Here is a 22,912-nt window from a genome sequence, read left to right on the forward strand (position 1 = left end):
CGCTGGCTTCTCTCTCTCTCTCTCTCTCTCTCTCTCTCTCTCTCTCTCTCTCTCTCTCTCTCTCTCTCTCTCTCTCAACTTTTTTTCTCTTCAATCCCTATTTCACCATATTTTTACTTTTTCTTCCTTTATTTTCAGTTCTCTTCACCACACTGTTGTTCCATTTTTTTCTCACTTCCTCTCTCCTCCTGTCGCTATCCTCTTTCGTCTCCCACACCTCACATCCTAATCTGCTTTCCTTCCATCCCTTCTTAACACCACCTGCCTTTCCCTTCTTCCTTTATAATTCCCATAATCTAATTTCCTTTTCTCCTTTCCTTCTTTAAAGTACAATAACCTCTGGTCCTCGTCTTTAATCTAATTCCTCACTCTTTACAAACTCGCCCAAACATCTCGCTTCATCTGCCTCTTACCACAATCCTCAGTGGAGCGTATCTCCTGTCCCTTCGTCCCTTCTGCAATAGTGTATCATTTAGTCATTAGTTCCTTCTTCTCTCCTCGTCCTAGTCTTCTGAGTTTCTTAAAGTGTGAATTTATTTTTATTTTTACGTTACCTTTTTATTACAATTTGTTTAGTTTGATATAATGGTGTCATGTAACCTTAGTGTTGCGGCTCTAATAAGTCATTCAGACACTCACGCACTCATCCACTCAGTCACTTTTTTCTCTCATTCAGTAATTCCTTCACTCACTCACTTAATCAATGAGTTTAAAAACAATCAATCAGTCAGCCAATCAATCTTTCTTTCTCTTCCTCCCACTAGTGCTATCATGCCCCATCCTCTTCCTTCTCCTCCCCATCCTCCTCCTCCTCCTTTTCCTGCTCCTCCTCCTCCTTTTCTTTCTTCCTCCTCCTCCTCCTCCTACTCCTCCTCCTCCTCCTCCTCCTCCTCCTCCTCCTCCTCTTCCTCCTCCTTTTCCTCTTCCTCTTCCTCCTCCTCCTCCTCCTTCTCCTTCCTTCTTCTTCTCCTCCTCCTCCTCCTCCTCCTCCTCCTCCTCCTCCTCCTCCTCCTCCTCCTCCTCCTCCTCCTCCTCCTTCACTCACATGCTTGATACCTAGTTGGCAGCGCCGCGTGGAGGGGGCTCAGGCTCGGCCCCATAATAAGCAGTGGTCGCAGAGGTAATTGAGCGTGGTGTGCCGTCTTTGCCTAAGCTCCTAATGCCGCGCCGCACACCTGCCCGCTCGTCAACACCTGTAATTACCTCATTCACGGGACTTTCTCTGCACGGAGGAATAAAACTCTCGCACAATCCGCAACTGTTCCCTAGCAGAACTGGCCGTTTATGTCAAGGATTACTATTTAATTTCCGATTTTACAAAATTCCTCCGAGGATTGTTTCGCCTGAAGTCTTCCCAGCGTCGCGTCCTCCTCGTGCCCTGTGCTTTGTTCCTTCCCTCCTTGTCGGTAACTGTTGCTTTCTTTACGTGGCTCTCGTTCAGGGGCTTGCCTTGGTGAGAGTGCGCGGTGATAGCCAGATTGGGACGCTGCAGGAGGAGGCCACGAGTCTGCAGAAGCTCTTGGTGGAAATTAGCGGAACCACTTGGAGCGGCAGACGATTAGTGTTAGAGTCCATTTGGTGACGATTTACGCGGCCACTGGGACGTTCCTCTTCCCGCGGCGAGGCTCTCAAGGCCGTCTGCATGTGGCAAATGTCAACCAGCGGACCATTAAGGCAGATAGTGAGTGTGGAACAACAAGGAAAGAGAGGAAGTAAATAAAATGTTCAATTTACGACGTACCGCAGGTGTGTGTGTGTGTGTGTGTGTGTGTGTGTGTGTGTGTGTGTGTGTGTGTGTGTGTGTGTGTGTGTGTGTGTGTGTGTGTGTGTGTGTAATTTCACCACGGTCGTCTGCTGGTCACCCAACATGCTTTCCCCATTGCGGAGCGAGCTCAGAGCTCATAGACCGATCTTCGGGTAGGACTGAGACCACAACACATTCCACACACCTGGAAAGTGAGGCCACAACCTTTCGAGTTACATCCCGTACCTACTTGCAGCTAGGTGAACGTGGGCTACACATTAAGAGGCTTGCCCATTTACCTCGCCGCGCGCGCGTGTGTGTGTGTGTATTTACCTAGTTGTAGTTTTACAGGGCTTGGGCTTTATGCTCGTGTGGCCCCGTCTCCATATCTACACTTATCCAATCTTACTTTAAAAGTATGCACACTCGTTGCAGACACTACTTTATTTAAACTGTTCCACGTCTCAATACATCTCTACGGGAAACTATATTTTTTAATATCTCTCAGACATCTTGCTTTTCTCAGCTTTTTACTATGCGATCTTGTGCTTCGGATGTCATATTCTTCTCTCAGGATCAGGTTCTCATTATCCACTTGGTCCATTCCGTTGATCAATTTATAAACTTGTATCAGGTCTCCTCTCTCCCTTCTTTGTTCCAGGGTTGGTAGATCCATAGCCTTTAGTCTCTCCTCATATGTCATATGTGTGTGTGTGTGTGTGTGTGTGTGTGTGTGTGTGTGTGTGTGTGTGTGTGTGTGTGTGTGTGTGTGTGTGTGTGTGTGTGTGTGTGTGTGTGTGTGTGTGTGTGTGTGTGTGAAAAAACTAAGGGAAATATATTCATATCAAATATGTTTGAACACAAAACGTAAAGGTGAAGAAATATAAAAAAAAAAAAAGAGAAGCAAAGTTCATACCTGAAATATTTAAAGATAACACAGAAAACAAGCCAATAAAATTTACAAATCCCAACAGACCATAAAAGAAGGAACCGATTAAACGAAGCAGAAGGAAGAAGATGCAAAACAGGAAGCAGGGCTGAGCTCCTACTGCGTGTGCTCCTTCGCCAAGCTCCTTTCCAGACGCGGGTGTTTGCGGGACACTCATCCATCGCTACCTCAGTTCGTGTCGTGTCCGTGGAGGTGAGACACTTCCTCCCCATCAAAGGTGCTTCATTAATGCCACGACTCCCCCCAGCGCTCCTCTTCACCACCTCGAGGGTCTCTTGCCGATCATTAGCGAAACAACACTCGACAGATGCTACAGAGCCAATTAAGGCCCTAGAAAACAAAGCAAGGCATGCAATTAAGAACGATAACAGTGGAGTTTTATTATCTCCACCGAGTAAATATTTTGAGCACAAACTGAATTACCCGTTCAGTAAAGAAAGGCACTGAAACGACTTTCCACCTAAGGGAGAGAGGGAAGGGAGGGAACAAGGGGGAAGGGAAACGGAGAGAAAGAGACCTGAGCACCTCACGCAGAAGGCACAGCACCTGCAGGCGTCACCAAATACAGAACTTACAACTCAACTCGCAGCCTGACCCGACGCGCACACGCCCACACTTCTTGCAACAGGAACGGCACCACTCTCTCTCTCTCTCTCTCTCTCTCTCTCTCTCTCTCTCTCTCTCTCTCTCTCTCTCTCTCTCTATCTATCTATCTATCTATCTATTTATCTATCTATCTATTTATCTATCTATCTATCTATCTATCTATTTCCTGTATTTTTAGATAAATCTTATATATAGGTAAATCTTGTTTTAATGATACAGCAAAGTTTAATTTCTTAGAGAGAGAGAGAGAGAGAGAGAGAGAGAGAGAGAGAGAGAGAGAGAGAGAGAGAGAGAGAGAGAGAGAGAGAGAGAGAGAGAGAGAGAGAGAGAGAGAGAGAGAGAGAGAGAGAGTTAATGGCTTCATTTCTCTGATTGGGTCATTAAGCCATGATCTTATTCGCTTTTTCGATAACGAGTGAGTGACCTTGATAATTCTTTCGCGCGTCACTATGAATCGCAACCAAATAAGCCAAGATTAATGATCTAACTCTCTCCGATCTTACTCGTCACTTTTAACTGATTATGTTCTTTGCCGCTTCTTATGTGTCCGTGGATGGCTGATTGACGGTGATGGTGGTGGTGGTGGTGGTGGTGGTGGTGACGATGATAATAGTGGTTGTGGTGGTCCTATTCTTGTTTTTTTTTTTTTGCTTTACTCTATTCATTTTTCCTCTATCCATTTTCTGTCGCCTATTTAATGGCTGTGGTGTTGATGTTTCGCTACGTTTGCTTTGATGAGGATGACTGTAGCTATGAGTTCTGGCACTGGTGATGTTGTTGGTGGTGGAATAAACTATCCTTAAAATGTGCGTTTCTTTGCCAGTACCTCTGTCTGCTAAGAAACCAGTGTCTCACCTATTCTTTGTGCCTTCTTCGACTCTCTCCACCACTACCACCTAACTCATACCTACTTATTACCTTAAGCATTGCGCACATAACAAAATACTTTCAGAGGCCAGATAAGGAATTGGGAGGCCTTTTTGGAGTGTTTGTACCCTTTGGCCATCCCTCATTACATGTAAAAAGTTAAATTGCACAGGGAAGGAGTTAAAAAAAAAAAAAAAAAAACAGTATTAGCGAAACATTCACAGCCTACAGTACTCCGAGTTACGAAGAGGCTCATTTGAAGCCACAGTAACGCCTCTGACCTTCACGCGTGTGAGTGTGGCCCCCAGCTGAGCTCATCCGATCTCGGGGAACAGCAGCAGCCTCCCCTTCCAATGGTGCCCTCAGTGCGCCCCGGGAGAGTGCTATCGGCCACGCCCTCGCGCCCTCGACACCTCCAGATAAGGCTTATCACACACTACCGCCTGGGTCGTTCAGCAAGACCCCGACCAGATCTGTCAATTGAATTCATCTCGTCTATATCTTGACTCCTCCACCGAAATATTGAAACGAAGGGCCCTGAACTCCCACCACAGGCTCGCACTGTACTTTAAGCTCTGTAGCACGGACAAGTAAGATTCAAGGCGCGCAGGAGTGTTCCCGAGTCCCCTGTTGCTGGCGAGAGACTGTAAATGCACTAAGAAATCCAAGCAGTGCATCAGAGCCGCCATCACGAGGCAAGCCTGCTAGATGCGGCCCTGTGTCCCAGGCACCGTAGGGCCAGGCCGGACTCGCGCTGCCATTGTTATTCCTCACCATATACGCGCGCCTCCTGAAGGCTGCCCCGCCCGCCCGGTGTCGTAGGGTCACTGTGGGTCAAGAATGTGGGATGCAAACAAGTGTCTCGAGGAGGGTGAAAAGGAGCTCAGTGCAGTCTGGACGTAAGGTTTCGTCTCGCTCGGTGCTGCTGCGAGATGGCACCGATAATGTTTTAGAGCTCCTTGATCGTGATTGGTTCGGTAATTTAGGTTATTGTGCTTAATATATATGCCTGGACTGTTGAGGGTGTGAGGGAGGCGTGGGTGTAGACTGAGCAGTGCGTAGGTGTGCAGGACGTGAGGGTGTGTTGTTCACACGCACACACACACACACACACACACACACACACACACACACACACACACACACACACACACACACACACACACACACACACACACACACACACACACACACACACACACACACACACACACACACACACACACACACACACACACACACACACACACACACACACACACATGCATGCAGACACACACAGATTACATGAGCATCACGTCAAGCAGCAGTAACGCCAATAAGAGAAGCAGTAGCAGTCCCAGCCTCCATAACAACACCAGCAGCGCCATAAACAACCCAGCCTTCAGGAGCGGGCCGCCGAACTCCAGCCGGGTGTGAGCGGCGACCCTGCAGGTGACACCGCAGGCCGGCCACCACCACCAAGCTGGCGTAGCCACTCGCTCGTCGCCACCAATTAGAGACTCACAGGCAGCACATCATCATTATTGTACTGCTGCCTGGCGTTCTGAGCATCCGCTGCCCAATTAACCTACATCGTAACTTGTTCTGGTAAATTACGAGGCGATAAATCACATTTATTACACGCGGTGGAGTGGACAGGCTTCAGGAGCTTCATTTATTTTTGCCCAGAGAGGCGGGAGAGCCTGAGATGCGTCCCACACGGCATTCGGGAGGCGAGGGGCGTCGAGGTGCGGACACCCTGACCATCTTAGAGCAACGACTTGGACAGGTTCTTGTTATTGGTGTCATTTAAATTCCCGAGAGCAGAGTTACAAAGGTAAGGCGATATGCATAAACAGAAATGATGAGCCCCTTGGCGATGGTTTGAGACGAAGCTCCGAGGAAGGAATGGAAGAATGTAAAAGGGTTGGATGACCGGGAGATGAGAGGAACCACGAAGATAATGGATTGGAGTGAGAGAAGGGGAAGGAGAATACTGGAGTAGAAAAGGAGTGATGGAGTAGAGATGTTGAGGAGAGAACGAAATGTAAGGAAGACAGGAGGTGTACGGAAGAAGAGGGGGGGGTTCGAAGGACAAGAAGGAATAGATGGAGGAGAGGGAGAAGACAGAGGAGGAGGAGGAGGAGGAGGAGGAGGAGGAGGAGGAGTATCGAGGTGAGATAAGGAGTCACAGGTGAGGCGAACAATGAGAAAGGAAAAAAAAAATGGATGCAGGAGAGGAAACGTGAGAGAGAAATAAGGTACAAGAAATTCAAAGAGCGAGCGACATGAGAACAAAAGGAGAGTTGGAGAGAATAGAGAGAGAGAGAGAGAGAGAGAGAGAGAGAGAGAGAGAGAGAGAGAGAGAGAGAGAGAGAGAGAGAGAGAGAGAGAGAGAGAGAGAGAGAGAGAGAGAGAGAGAGAGAGAGAGAGAGAGAGAGAGAGAGAGAGAGAGGAGAAATCTGTGAACCCTGCAAGCAAATATTCAGGAGAGCACGTCTAAGTTATCCATCAGGGGAGGCCGCGGCAAGTATCGTGCAAGTGAGCCATTTCCTCTCAGCCTAAGATATAAGTTTCGAGTTAATTGTTCTATAAATCCTCAGTCCAGATGCCGCCACGGACTTGTAAATCGCTACTAAAAGACGATCCACCAGACGCTCAGTTTATAAATCACACGAACCGACACGATGGTCCCGTGTTGGCGCAGCTCAGGTGGTGGATGGTGGTGAGCGGCGCGTGGGTGGCGCGGTGGATGCTTGGATGGTGATGTGGGTAATGGGTGGTGATGTGGGTGATGGGTGGTGATGTGGGTGATTGGTGGTGATGTGGGTGATGGGTGGTGATGTGAGTGATTGGTGATGATGTGGGTGACGTGTACAGGTGGCGTGTAAGTGTGGATCACAGGTGACTCTGTGGATGATGGAGAAAGGTACGTGTAAAAAATACTGACGGGAGAGGAGGTGGCCGGGGAGTGGAGAGGAGTGAGAGGGATGCAAGAGAGAGGGGCAACCGTGGAGAGTGGGGGCTGGGAGGAGCACTCATCCAACATGCTGCTTCGTTACCCCAGGTGTGCTCGGCAACCCATTAATGGCCATGCCCTCACCTGTACACGGGCCATTTAGCGAGCACAGCACGTCTCTCGGTGTCCGATTAACATGTTGACCGGCGACGCAGACCATTTGAATACAAAGGTTTGGATAATTTGATCAACGTTCTTCACTCGGAACTGGAACATTACAATGGAGGGGGAGGCGAGGCGGCAGACACCACCCCCATGTTTTCTAGTTCCGCCGACCGTCCCAGGCGGCGCACTGAGCACACCGCACGACCTTCACGACGAGCCAGCCACTAGTTACTCTCATGCAAGTTTTCTGTCTAATTCCTTCAGGAGCGTGGGTGAAAAACGCTGGCCAGAGAAAAAAATTCATTCCTTCATGGCTTAACTTTCTGTGTTATCTTTACCCGCACCATAAAACACAAAAAAACGTCAGTCATGTGAATAAACTTGTTACTCTTACATTGACTTGCACTGCTGGGAAACCTGACGCCGTGGAAACAGAGAGAAAAGCAAACCTGGAATACTCTGAGGACCTGCGATGACTGTGGCTCGTTGGCATATCATTAAAAGCAGGTTAGTGATTACCAGTTGTCATTCCCGAGAGTGAGGCGGATTTAAATGAGATACTAATGGTAACATACTTCCACTCCTCAGAGCATAAAAAAACGATGGATGACAAGCAGGCGTCTCTCACTCGGTACGTGTTCGTCACCGCTACTTCCTAATGAAGGGAGAGACAAATATAGACCTCCAAACGAAACTCTAATTAAACAGAGCCTCTAATGAAGACAATCACACACCAACCAAATGAAACGGCAGCGGCATCACAGAAGTGGGGAGTGGGCGTATGAAAATGTTGTAAGGAGTTAGCGAAGAGTAGTAATGGATATACCTGACTTGTATGAGGGAGAAGAGGCCTGGGAGGAAATCAGGAGCTCAAATGAACACACTAATAAAGGAGAACAGCCAGGTATGAAAACAGGTGTGACGCCGGCGACGACAAGGCTGAGGAGCCGCGCCGTGGGATCTCGCGACGCCTACTTCATGTTTCTTGTTACCAAACAGGCGAAGAGGGAGCCGCACCACGCACACCAAGCAGACTCCCGGAGTATGGCGCCTCGCCCACACACTCCTCGTGTTCTGGATCTCAATGCTCCTCCCCTCACTAGCAATAGGAAAAGAAACCTGTAGAGATGTCATCATTACACTTCAAACACCGTAAAAAGGAGTAATTATAAAAACGGAATGTCTTCAAAGCAAACAATATAGTGTTGCAATGTGACGTGATAACGCCAACACCCGACATTACAGATGCACCGCCACGCCTATCAATGCCCCATGACTACACACACTTTGGCCCTCGACGGCCGTTCCTTTCCGTACGTCTACCTCGGCTAACAATGAGGCGCCTTTCGCTCATTATCCATCAATTATCTGCACATAACCTTGGGGTCAGGCCGGACCCGAGACTCACCAAGGCGAGCCTAACACATTTCGTCATCCACGGCCGGGACATCCGTATCACCATAAAATTAAGGACCAGCTGGATGCACCGGGGGTCGCCACACTCCGCTGCCTCTCCTATGGTGTTCGCGCTCCACAGGAACCCCTAATACCCGTATTTAGACAACGCCCCTTTTATCCGACAACATCCTTATGCAACGTCAGGAACCTGATGTCCGAGGACTCGCGTGGGTGGAAAGGCACGCGGCTCAGCGACTCTCCGGCGTTTTCTGTCTGCGACTGAGCCTGATTAGGTGAGATCCTTCACGGCGAGTGGAAAAAAGTGACATTTCCTTCGTCGATTGGTTCTGCATATCCGTTAATAATTGGTGGGGAGCGCGGAGCAGCGATAAGGAGGTTATAAAGTGATACGCCGATAGCAAGTTGATAAAGTGGCGTGAAATAGGTGACGCCGACTCCGCGAGCCAGTAATACAGCGAAGAGACCCGCCAGCCGTGACTGCCCTGCTCGATCAGTCCATGTTGGCGCTGCACAACATCCTGATTAACTTGCAAGCTTCGGGCTGGACCTGAGCGTGTTTGTGACGCAGACGAGGTGACCTGCAACATGAAGCGAAATGCTGCACGCGTGAGAGCAAGACAGTAAATAACACAGAGATTCGTTTCAGTGGGAGAGGCGCAGCGACCGTGGAGCAAAAATATCGCAAGAGCACTTTACGACCCGCCTCGTGATGTACTGTACCGTCCGCTGGAGAAGCTGCGCCATGGAAAGCTTCTGATGTTGTGTGCAAGGAAGAGATATTTTCCATTCATCGGTATAAAAAGTGTTCAGCACATGGCCAGATTTGAAGTACCGTTAATGCTTGAAATGCTTACATCATTTTAAGAAGCACACATATGGTCATTACATAAAAAGGAAAATAAAGGAAATAATACATTATCACATTACTACTTATATTATATAACATGATATAAGGAATGATATCCCACCTTCTCTTCCTCCTCCTCCTTTTTCAGATATCCAAAGAACAATAAGATAAAAAGTAATATAGATAGTCATTAGGAGGGTAGTAGAAGGAAGGTGAAGGGTGGGGAAAAGTAGTAGTTATATTAGCAGCCACGGCGGTGGTGGTGGTGTTTTTTGTGGTAGGAGAATATTATTATTATTATTATTATTATTATTATTATTATTATTACTATTACTACTACTATTAGTATTGTTATTATTACTATTACTACTACTATTATTATTGGTATTATTATTATTGTTATTATTATTATTATTATTATTATTATTATTATTATTATTATTATTATACTTATTATTATTATTATTATTATTATTATTATTATTATTATTATCATTATTATTATTATTACTACTACTACTATCATTATTATTATTATTATTATTATTATTATTATTATTATCATCATTAGTTTTATTACTACTACTTTTATTATGCCTGCTTGCCTGCCTGCCTGTCTGCATGGTGCGTGCGTGCGTGTGTGCTTGCCTGATTGACAACTAGAACGTAGGTGCTAGCTAATGACATTAGTACTAGTACTAATAGTAGCAGCAGTAGCTTGGCCCAGCAAGGACGTCTGCGTCAGGAACAAGGGATACGTCCTTGTTGGCTATCCTGGTATACAACACAACACACACATTCCCGCCCGCCACCACTCACCACCAGCTCACCGACAGCCGCCCACCACCCGCTGCCTGCCGCCACCACACACCACCAGCTTATATTATTTACTTATTTTACATTATACAAATGTCTACTCCATTCTGTAAGTCACTACTGCTTTAATCATATACACATTTCCTCCTGCAGACGAGGAATGGGCACTCAGACACCGCGGCAGGCTCCTCCATGGCCGGCGTGTTCCCCAGCTCATCATGCGGGAGCCTCCACCATGAAATCTTACAAGAAACGTTTACCAAGACTACGTTTATCACACAACACAGGGAAGACAGCAGCTCTTAACTAAGGCCGCTAGGAAGGTGCCTTAATCTGCGGCTGCTGGACAAGAGGTATGAGGCAAGACTTCTACGCAAGACGGAAGAAATGAGAGGTCAATGAAGACAGCCTATGAAACAAACACAAACAGTTGCGCCGCCAAGACTCGCGGAACTAACATACGAACCTTAGAAACATCATGTAACCACTACAGAGACGATGTTTTACCTCGAATATTTTGCAGCAAAACAAATAATTTCCTCTCGCGAAACTCCCAAGCTTTGCACGTCGCTTTTCATATAATGCTTTCTAAATATTTACAAGCAGCGCCGTCTAGCCATGAATGCAAATAATGTATGTAAAGTACAGGTAAAAGCTGGACTAATACTGAAGATACTGCTACTACTCTGTGTTCTCCCTCATATGTTATCCAGACTGCGTTCACCCCTTATAAAGCACCAATGGACGTGTAGTATATCTCCCTTACTCCCTGCAAACAAATCAGACGGCAACTTATTTCCATACGCGAATTTAAATGCAAGACGCGTGGCGACAGTCTACGATTTGTTCACACCGCTTTTGAAAATTACATGCATGTTTAATTTAGCGCACGGCAGCGGCGGCCCTCGGGGGATTAACTGACTATACAATACTGTCCGCAAAGGTTAACACTTCAGCAACGTGGAAAAATTAAGTGGAGGAACACAGACTATCCTTACGTTCACCCTCTCTCTCTCTCTCTCTCTCTCTCTCTCTCTGGGTCCCTGCTGTGTCTTGGCCGCGTGTAGAGCCTCGGCCTTAACCAGCCACAATTGCTGCTGTATTTGCATGATAAAGAACAGCCATAAAGCAACAAAAAGCACTTCTCGGATCAGGTGTGGGCAGGGAGTCGCACCGCCGCCGCCCGGGTTAGCAGCATCACCCTCCCCACTCACTCACCCGCTCACACACACACACCACACACCCACCACTGCACTCCAGTCCAACTAACGCATACCATTCCAGCCCAGCGTCTCTCTCTCTTTCTTTCTCTCTCTCTCTCTCTCTCTCTCTCTCTCTCTCTCTCTTCACACACACACACACACACACACACACACACACACACACACACACACACACACACACCATTCTAGCTCCGCACTATACAAACGCCATTTCAACCTCAGTGTGACATAAGCCATTAAATCTAAGCTCCTCCATCAGTCCTGTCTCCTCACATAGCAATCCCATACATCCTGAACCGCAACGCTTTTAAAACCAAGCCATTTCATTTGTTAGACCAGCGACTTGTATTCAATCTCCTCCTCTCAAGTCATTCTAAGCATAACACTCACGAGTCTCACAATATAAGACACCCTCCCTGCATACATACTCCAATATACAGCCTCATTCCACGATCCATAGAGGTATATCACAGTCTTCCCGCCTTAGCACACACAAAGCATTCCAGTAACGCAGCTCATTATAACACATACTAGTTCAGGTGAGCCAGATAGCCAACCAAGCCCCTCAACACACCCAACACAATCCCTTCACCTACTTCCAGCACACCACGCAGGCCCTATATACCCTTGACACACCCTTTCATCCCTTCACTCCTAAATCCAGCATTGCCCTTCCGCGAGGTAACTACAAGACCTTGTCGGCGAGAAGCAGTGAATGGCCGGGAAAGGAGAGCATCTGGTCAGCCCAAAGCCTCGATCTGTAGTGGGAGGGAAGCATCGATTTGTTATACCGTGAAGTGACCTTGAGGCTACGGCACGCCCTTGAGTGCCGCCAACACCTGCCGCCGAGGCGTGGCCGCGCTCTGTGCCGGGGAGGTTGCGTTACTCCTACACGGCGTGACGCTCAATGATACAAAAGAAGGCGAGGTTGTAGGATGGTGTCGGGTGTTGCGGGGCGGTGGGCGGCGGGTGGTGGGCGGCGATCTGTGGGGAAATCTGAGATAAAGGTGGCAAATGAAGCTTTACATTGATCGTCTACATTAATCATAATAACATTTTATGGTCGCCGGTGAATAAAGGGACCGCCTGCTGCAGACGCTCCATTCCAGCTTGTCTTATTATGAATATGCTGATTAATTGGAAATAATTTGTTGGGGAAATCTATTTTGAGGGTGAGATTGGGCGGCGACCTACTGCGCCGACTTAGCCATGCGTGGACAGGGGTGAGCGAGGCCTGAGCGGCGACCACCAGCAGTGAGCCTTCAGTACTGCCTCGCGAAGGTCGGCGCGGGCGGATGGGGCGGGTGGGGCTGCAGAATTCGTTAGCTTAGGAGTGGATATTTTTCACCACTATCCGCCGCCCTTGTCCTCATCGTAACCTTTCCTCTTCTCCCGCCTCACCTGGCATTTTCCTCGTTCAGCGAGTGACTTATGCCTTCTCTCTGCCCGACCAACTTTCTACAAACGCAAGTCTACATATTTTCCTTTAGACTATTTGCATCATTCCTAATCATCATCTTGAGCCGGTGCATCCTAACTCTTACGTCATTAAGCTCTCGGTGGCCGCCTTATTAAGCCGAATGATTTTCCTAACCAAGAAAAAAAATCGGTTCGTTCTCCGAAATTGAAATCTATTAATCAGCATTGATAGGTGAGATAGATGTAAGAAGTCGCCTCCTTCTGGCCGCCATCTATTCAGTATAATGTTCTTTAATATATGTATGAGTCAGACATTGTCCGGAGTGTATTATTATTCAATATATTTTCGCAACGGTAACCTCTGTGCAGACACGCAACACACCACCAAGAATATATCAGCGGCAAAAAAGAATATATTTATCCCACCGGCTTGTTCTTACAACATTCGATTCACAACAACTCGACGGAGAAGAAGAAGAAGAAGAAGAAGAAGGAGAAGAAGGGGGAAAAAAAAGATGTTTAATACACCAAGACAAGATGTTGCTTGGCAGGTTCTCACTCATTGCACAAAGAGGAAACAAACTCCCAAGTGCTCCGCCACGCCAAGCGCTCAGCTATTAAATATACATCACATAAAAGTTACGTCTCGCTGGAAGTTCGTAGCCATGTAATCACGTTTTAATTACTTGATTGCGTGGCCGTGTATTTCACCACTGTTTACGAGGAGAAAATATACACTTACATCACGAAAATAATGAAGGTGAACGTATTTACACTAGAAGTAAGCCACCCGCATCGCGCCTCGCCCCACTTTGACCGCAACTGTTTTATTTATAGTTTTTGAAGGGAAAATAATCCATAAATTGTACGCAAAAATTGAGGCCATGACGCGAGTCCTGCTCCTCAGGCCTCGCCCCATCCCTCAGGTTGTTGTTCAGGAGGAGGAGGAGGAGGAGGAGGAGGAGGAGGAGGAGGAGGAGGAGGAGGAGGAGGAGGATGCATTACTATAGCCAAGACCCATCAAGAAGATAATTACAATAATATCCTACACACGTTCGCCTCGTTTGTAATCCAGGGAATAAGAACAAAGGCTGCGTGCAGTTACTGTTATTATTATTATTATATCAATTATTACTACTACTACTACTATTAGTATTATTACTATTATTATTATTATTATTATTATTATTATTATTACTACAAGTACTATTTCTACAACTATCATAACCATTACCATAAAGCTTATCCTTTGTCCACTCATTCACCACCGCACCACCCGAAATGCACTCGTCAAGGTCACCCTCCTGCCCGCCGCTCCCCAGGTGACGTCCCCGCCGCAGGTAAACACTGGCGGGAGGCACGTGCGATAAGAGGCGACGGCGAGTGCTCCATCACGCTAACTGAAGCCTCACTAGATATTGGTGGTGGAAAAAAAAAAGAGAAAAATCCACGTCGGCGTCCTAAGATGGAGGTGCATCGTGAAAGGCGCAGCGCATGGACGGTCCGTGTTTGGGTCAGCCCACCGCCCCTCCCTTAGTGCAGTCCAAGGCCTCCTGTAGCCTCCACGCTCCGCCGCTCAGCTGACACTGGAGCATTAGCATATATTTGGGGCGGTCAACGCAGCCACACTCATATACAAGCTGTTCTGACAAAGAGCGAATGTATTTACGTGTATACAGAGAAAGAAAATAAAATTCGGAAGCTTTTTTTTTTCCATGTAGGGAAGAGGGCCAGCCAAGGGCAAAAAAAAAAAAAAAACAGAAAAGATTAACAAAAGGCCCACTTGAAATTAACAAAAAGGCCCACTTGAAACAAAAAGGTCCCACAGCAGCTTTGTACCTCAACGATGCTTGGATGTGATCTTGAAACCCCAGTTGTATCCCAGTGTTGGGATACAATTACACTTTATCAAGGTCTGGTTCTTGGTGAATTGCTAATCTGAGCCGTGGTGACAAGACGGGCATACAGATTGACAGACGGACGTATTGGTGGACGGTTACGAAGGCAAACAAATAGGCAGATAGAGACAGAGGAATAGATAGACAGTCAGACAAGAAAACAGACAAATAGACAGACACACGAACAGACAGATTGATAAACAGACGGTCTTACACACACACACACACACACACACACACACACACACACACACACACACACACACACACACACACACACACACACACACACACACACACACACACACACACACACACACACACACACTAACAGCAAGCAGACAGCGGGCAGGTAGCATCCCACACGTCCAAATACACAAAGCGTGTCCCCAGCGCCTGAATACATCTGAGTTAATCACCATGACTCAGGTGCTCGTGTTTTCTCTCTGATGAGGCAGTAAACTTGTGTAAAAACAATCAAAGTAGTTACTGGCTGAGCAGAGTAAAACCACAAGTATTTTCTCATTACAAAAACACCCACGGTTTCTTATGCATGTAATATAAAGGCTAAGCACATTGTACAGCATAGTGAGTAAAGTATATATCACTAACAAGCTTGAAGGGAACAGCTGGACGCGTGGCTTGAGAGTAAAGGCAGGTGGTGATGCTGCGCTGATTGAATTACCTTCCAATAAATCCACGTAATATGCAGGCGCGGCGGAGGACCAGCACGGAGCAGCAGGGCGCGAACAACCTCGTGCGCCCACCACTAAAATGTTCCACACTTCACAAATTATTCCGCTTCTGAAGACCTGAACCATATAAGTCAGGCGTCTGGAGTGAGGCAATATCAATTTGAGCTTTTCTGGGTTTATTGCTGGTTAATATATTAGCACACGTTGACCTCTTGTTTCCCAGGACCTTGATCCCTGACCTGCGCTGACGCTATCACTCTTCAGGATCTTCCATTATGCCATTATGTCCGCCGTCGTGCTGGCCGACCCTCTGCACCTCAGAAATATAATGTCATATTGGACGGCGGGATGGCGAGGGGACGGCCGCCACTCTCGCAACGCTGCTTCATAATGCAATAACAACACAATATAATGTCAAAAGATAATGGTTGTGAAACGAGGTGCATGCGAGTCATAAATCATGCATACTAGTGCGTTTACTCCTCCAATACACTCACAGGAAACCGAGTAAGGTGTAAACATGATACGCAGCATATTACCGAGGGAAAATAAAAATGATCCGTCTTATACACAATGAGCAAGGGACAGTGAATAAAGTCATAAAAACACGCTGTCTCTGAGGGAAGCAGCAGCCAACACACTCCCTCTCTCCCTCTCATACTAATCCAGGATAAAATGGAAAAAAAAAAAAAAATGGAATTGTGAAAAGAAATTAGTGAGGTACAGAGAATAAGATACAAAAACAAGTGATCTTAGAGGGAAGCAGCAACAGCAACAACACACCCTCACTTCCTCAGTCACTCACACCCGGGATAGAGTGGCATGCGAATAAAAAAAGAAAGAGGCGAGGAAACGCACTTAACGCCACGCAGCCTCGAGCTCTACCAGTGATTGACTTTAACTCAAGTTTTATCTATTGACCGACGTTAACAGCCGGCCAAGAACTCAAATACGAGAGAGAGAGAGAGAGAGAGAGAGAGAGAGAGAGAGAGAGAGAGAGAGAGAGAGAGAGAGAGAGAGAGAGAGAGAGAGAGAGAGAGAGAGAGAGAGAGAGAGAGAGAGAGAGAGAGAGAGAGAGAGAGAGTTAAGAGGCTTTAGATAAGAATTGATACACACATTCGTAGTTGAAAAGCTAAAGGTAAGAGAAATATATCACATGTAGTATATCTTACACAATTGAAGAGAGCAAGAACGAGACCCAGAGAGAGAGAGAGAGAGAGAGAGAGAGAGAGAGAGAGAGAGAGAGAGAGAGAGAGAGAGAGAGAGAGAGAGAGAGAGAGAGAGAGAGAGAGAGAGAGAGAGAGAGAGAGAGAGAGAGAGAGAGAGATAGGCTTGCTCCTCGATAGCCAACCAGACATCCAAAGGGCTGCGAATCGCCTCTCGTGAACTGATAGAAGACGGCGACTTAGCTCAGAAACATCTCCATCGGACCTAACTTAACCTGCGGATAAGCCCCGTCACCCCAGCCCTCGCGGTGAAGGTGTTGAGAGGCTTGAGTGGAGGGAGATGATCCTGATACCAAGGGGCGGGCTGATGGAATGGTGTCTATCCCGCCCCGCATCTAGAAAAGGAGTTGATGAAGTTACTAGAGAAGGAAATGGGCTTAATGTGCTGTGGTCTTGTGGAAATTTGTCTTGTTAGTGGTGGTGGTGGTGGTAGTAGATGTTGTTGTTGTTGGTGGTGTTGTGGTGATATTAGTTAATGATTTTGATGGGAATGATTGCGTTTATCCATTGTCTAATGTGAAAAATGACAAAATTACAGCTTGGATTTTACTGAACATGCTGTAATCAAAATAAAAACACGAGATCTTTAATTAACTATCACAAACATCTAAACTTTACATCTAAAACTACCCCGTCTTAACTAAAACATATCTTGACACACCCTAACTTTACAAAAAACGAGCTAAAACTAACCTAACCTAACCTTACCTAGCTTAAACGCCAGCCAAATTTCACAGAAGATGAATGTGATATATGGCGGAGCTACGAGAGCCTGCCGTGTAAGAGATTAATAGAAGGTGTTCCCGGTGACGGCGCTGATGGAGGGATGGAAGGACGTCTACTCTCACTTGTGTCTCTATGGCAAGGTGATGAACTCCGCGCGTCGTGCAGTAGGTCACCAGAAAGACAGGTAAGGAGGTGATTCAGGTCGCTCCAGGTATTAACGAGAGAGAGAGAGAAAAAAAAAAGACAGAAAAAAAAGAAATAGCTAGATGAAGTGTATATACCATAACAGAAACTTTAATGCTAGATACGCATTTCACTTGAGTAACACCCCAATAAACACACTGACAAAACACACTAAACGCACAATGGGGAGCAGACTGACAGTGCACTTAGCTGTCAGCCATTGAGGAGGCACAAAAAACACATGAACAGAGAGACAAGCAGACAAATAGAGAAGCAAGCAGGGAGACAGGCAGGCAGGAGGTAAGGCTGCAGACGGACAAACAAGCTAGCAGGCTGCAGAGGAGGCACGCAGGCCATACGGTGCAACAACAGACCCGGTCCAGCCTGAGGGAACAAGTAGATTTCCAAATTCCTAAACAAGCAGGGAGGGGTCAGAAGGGCAGCCTGACGGACGAGGACACTTTTTGCTGCCCCTTTCAGCCTCCCTCAGCTTGCGTGATGGGAGGAGGCGGCGGCGCGGGCGAGGGAGGGGCTGGAGAACCTGGTGAAGCAGGGTTGGGGAGGGGAGAAGGGAGGCAGAGTTATAGGGAGAGATGGGGGGAGAGAATGGCAGGGTGTGCGAGGAAGGTTATGGAGGTGAGGGACAGAAAACATTGAGGAGGAGGAGGAGGAGGAGGAGGAGGAGGAGGAGGAGGAGGAGGAGGAGGAGGAAGAGGAGGAGGAGGAAGAGGAGAAGGAGGAGAAGAAGGAGGAGGACCAGTATATGAAAGGCAAGGACACAGCTAGTGGAAGATAACTAATATATCAAAGAAAAGCGGAAAAATAGCTAGGAAAATAGAAATAATGAGAGAGAGAGAGAGAGAGAGAGAGAGAGAGAGAGAGAGAGAGAGAGAGAGAGAGAGAGAGGAGGGAGGAAGACAGAAAAAAAAATATAGTATTGGTGAGAAGACGAGACAGAAGCAGGAGGAAGAGGAAGAGAAGGAGGAGGAGGAAGAGGAAGAAGAAGAGAGGGATGAGAGTGCAGCACAGAGAGGTGGGGCATTCTGGTAGAGAAGAGACAAGGGTGATTCAGATGGAAGCAAGATAAGAGGCAGGAAGGGGTGGTGGGTGAAGAGTGGGTCAGCGCTGAGTGAAAGCGTGAGCCCAGCGGTGAGTCTGCCCAAGCCGGGAACAATGTGGCCGAGAGTGACGATTGCAGCGACACCGACGAGCACAGAGAGAGAGAGAGAGAGAGAGAGAGAGAGAGAGAGAGAGAGAGAGAGAGAGAGAGAGAGAGAGAGAGAGAGAGAGAGATTAGCTTCGAACTCAGAGTCGAATAAATTTCTCTTCATTACGTCGAGCCACGAGCATTACACGGCCGAGATAAGGCTAATTGGCCGAGGGACATCCAGCCGTCTTGCTGCACCGCTCGCCAGATAACTCCCTAGCTATCTGAGGTGGGGTGCGCCTGACGGACGCGCGCGCGCGCATGTGTGTGTGTGTGTGTGTGTGTGTGTGTGTGTGTGTGTGTGTGTGTGTGTGTGTGTGTGTGAATATTAGGCTATCTAGAGGTACATTTCCGTGTGTGGAAGTGCGTGCCTGTGTGTGGACGTGTATGTTTGGGTTAATCAGATAGGTCACATTACTCTTCGTCATACGGCGTGGCGTGGCGCTGCTTCGGAAGGACTGACGTGACGCAGGACTAAGTTGGGATTTTCAGATCAAAGAAACAATAATATTGGCACAGAAACAAAGTCCAGCAGACTACCCGCCGTAAGTCTGAGTCTGACGCGTCATTATGTGTTCCAATGCAGCGCCGCCAACGCCGCCTGGCAGTGGCGCTGACGGGAAGCAGCACTCTTCTGGTGGGCTGCAGCCAGAGAACCTGAGAGCACACGCTGCGTTCCGTCTCTCGTGCCTTGCCGAGATTTCCGCCACCACAGGATTGGCGAGGAATGTGACGTCCTACAGAGAGAGAGAGAGAGGCAGTGACGCGGTGGCGTGGCGGCGTGGTGGCGCTGGACGGTCCCCTGACACCTGCTACCGAACGCTTGGTAAAAACTGGTGCGTCGCGCGCCGCCCCTCGGGCACGCCCCGGTGTCGGGTTATGTCTACTTCATTCCAAGTCAGCTGAGAGTCATTCTCTTGAGTTAATTCAGCTTGAATAAACTCGATTATTCTGGAAAGATCAAACTTAGTCACCCTAAGCAATGTAAACGACATTTGGTTGCGCTGCGCCAAGAACGATGAAGTTGTAGTGAGCTCGAGGCAAACTTTCTACCCCGCCGACCCCGCAGCCCCGCCCTCCCGTCCAGCCTGTCTGGTGTCCACGCCCCTTATCCTCCAGCCCACGCCTTCAGCCTCCATCTCCACGCCACTTGTCAGTGCGAGTCGAATCACCAGAAGCACACATATATCAAGTTGAAAATAACGATAAAAGCAGATGATGCAGAGATAACCACCACTTGGATAACAGACATCCGCGGCCACGAAGGACTCGATCACGAGAGAATGACAATGCACTTGATAAACAGGACTGGATTTTCTGCAGCCTAGAAAGAGATATGAGGTCCAGTTTTCTTTACTCTCTTTTCTATTAACACGATCGGCACCTACGCTCCGTTAGGATTTTATATACAGCGAACCTGCTACATACTATGCAGGTGAGGGCATGTGTCAGGGTACATACTTGCGTGTTGTTCTGATCAGGTAAACTGGATCGGTTAGTTCCTTCCTATTCCGTCCCCTCCCGCCTGCACCAGCTTGATGTACGTCATTGCGGAGTGACGTAGCCCCTCGCCCTGTCTTCCTCCATGACCGTCACAGATGAGGGAGGCACTTAATTGGTTCTTGGGCAAAGATGACAAGTTTTCCATCATTGTAAAGCTACAGCACGGCCAAGCAGGCTATTGGGTGAATAAGTACATGTGAGTTTCGTATAAATATAGACGTTACACTAGTGATTGAAAAATAACGTAGAACTGAAGAGCGTATCAATGATCTTGAGTTTTGCATAACCATGTAGTATATATAGATAAGTACAGACAAGTGTGTGTGTGTGTGTGTGTGTGTGTGTGTGTGTGTGTGTGTGTGTGTGTGTGTGTGTGTGTGTGTGTGTGTGTGTGTGTGTGTGTGTGTGTGTGTGTGTGTGTGTGTGTGTCGATCTGGTGGTCGCGGCTGATCAGTCTACCTGTTATAGCCAATCAATGATAATCAGCAGGTTGGTGCACCGCTCCACCTGGCACACTCAGCAACAGATAGACAAAGGAAAAGAAATATAAAACCACTTTCATTCTGGTGATCAAATAAAGCCAAACAAATACAATCTGCTCATTTTTAGTACTACTACTTTGAGGCAGAATACTGAGTCTTTCCTTTCAAGTGAGGCGGAGCTAGACCACTCAGGCGTGAATAAATATGACAGTGGAAAGGAATATAGGTTATAGATAATAGTTTCTATTAGACTAGTATTTAAGGAAGTCGATCGTAGAGGAGATAGAGTAAGAAAAAAAAGAGAAGGAAAAAGAGGAGGAGGAGGAGGAGGAAAAGAAGGAGACGGAAAAGGAGGAGGAGGAGGAGGAGGAGGAGGAGGAGGAGGAGGAGGAGGAGGAGGAGGAGGAGGAGGAGGAGGAGGAGGAGGAGGAGGAGGAGGAGGAGGAGGAGGAGGTGGAGGAGAAGACGGAGGAGAGAAAGTAGAAAAAAGAGGAAGAAAATGAGCCGCAGCATAAAGCGGAGAGCAAGGACTACTTACCATGGGCGGCGGGCGTCGCGGCGAGAGGCCTGGCAATAACTGGTTGCCTCAGCCCGGCCTGAGCCACACAGGGCCACAGTGTCGCATTAAGGAAGCCATGGGGGTCCTGACACTCCAGATACACTTGGAGGCTTTCAAGTGGGCCTTCTGTTGGGCTGAGCGAGTTGCCACTGCCTCGGGTACCCAGGGGAGCAGGTCTGGGTGTGCCTGCACGTCATACTCGCGACAGCCTGCACGCAACACTTCCCTGGCGCTCGCTGGGTGGTCTTTAGTCAGTGTCGGGCCTCGTTGCCTTCACTGCTGCCGACCTGCTCGACCCTCACACCGCAGACACTGCCAACACCACGCTGACGAAGGCAGGAATAAATATACATACATGAATGTTACTATAATAATAATAATAATAATAATAATAATAATAATAATAATAATTATAATAATAATAATAAAAGTAGTAGTAGTAATAATAATAATAACAACTATGATAATAGTGATTGTAATAATAATGATAATAATAATAATAATAATAATAATAATAATATTAATAATAATGATAATAATAATAAAAATAATAATAATGATAATAATAATAATAATAATAATAATAATAATAATAATAATAATAATAATGATAATAATAAACTGCTACTACTACTACTACTACTACCACTACTACTACTAGTACTACTAGTACTACTACTACTACTACTTAAACTTAATAACAAAGACATATAGCTTTATAAAGAAAACAAGTATTTTAATTTCTTTACGCAGAATACAAATATCGACTGAAGTGAACACAGATAGATAGAGAGAGAGAGAGAGAGAGAGAGAGAGAGAGAGAGAGAGAGAGAGAGAGAGAGAGAGAGAGAGAGAGAGAGAGAGAGAGAGAGAGAGAGAGAGAGAGAGAGAGAGAGAGAGAGAGAGAGAGAGAGAGAGAGAGAGAGAGAGAGAGAGAGAGAGAGAGAGAGTACTGCAGGGATGGTACGGTTGTGCAGGGCCCTACTAGCCGAGGTTGTTATCGTCTGTTTGACAGACTACCGTGCATGATGGTGCAGGCTCACCGCCTGGCCTGAAGCACCCCACCATCCTCAGAACACCGCGCCATGCTTATAAATCACCGCGGCACGCTGGACACCGTACTGATGTGGCGCACTTTGAGGGGTGAGGCCTGATAGTGTGGACGGGCGTGGAGGGTGTGAGTTTCAGGACGAGACTCAATGAATAGAAAGAGAAATGAACAAATAGACAGGCGGTGGTTCTCGGAGTTGTGGAAGCCCCGCAAGTCTGCTTGGGCGTGCTCCGCGATCGAGGTGCATGGGGCCCTTCAATGCAGCAGCGTGGCAGTGGGAGTGAGCGGTCGTGCCGCGTCTGGCGGCATTAGCGGGCTGCTCCCCTGGCAGGTTTTTGTTCCGTGGCCCGTCAGCTCCCAGCGTCAGGAGGAGGATAATTCGAAGG

The sequence above is a fragment of the Portunus trituberculatus genome, chromosome 42 (assembly GCF_017591435.1).
Source record: "Portunus trituberculatus isolate SZX2019 chromosome 42, ASM1759143v1, whole genome shotgun sequence".
NCBI lineage: Eukaryota > Metazoa > Arthropoda > Malacostraca > Decapoda > Portunidae > Portunus > Portunus trituberculatus.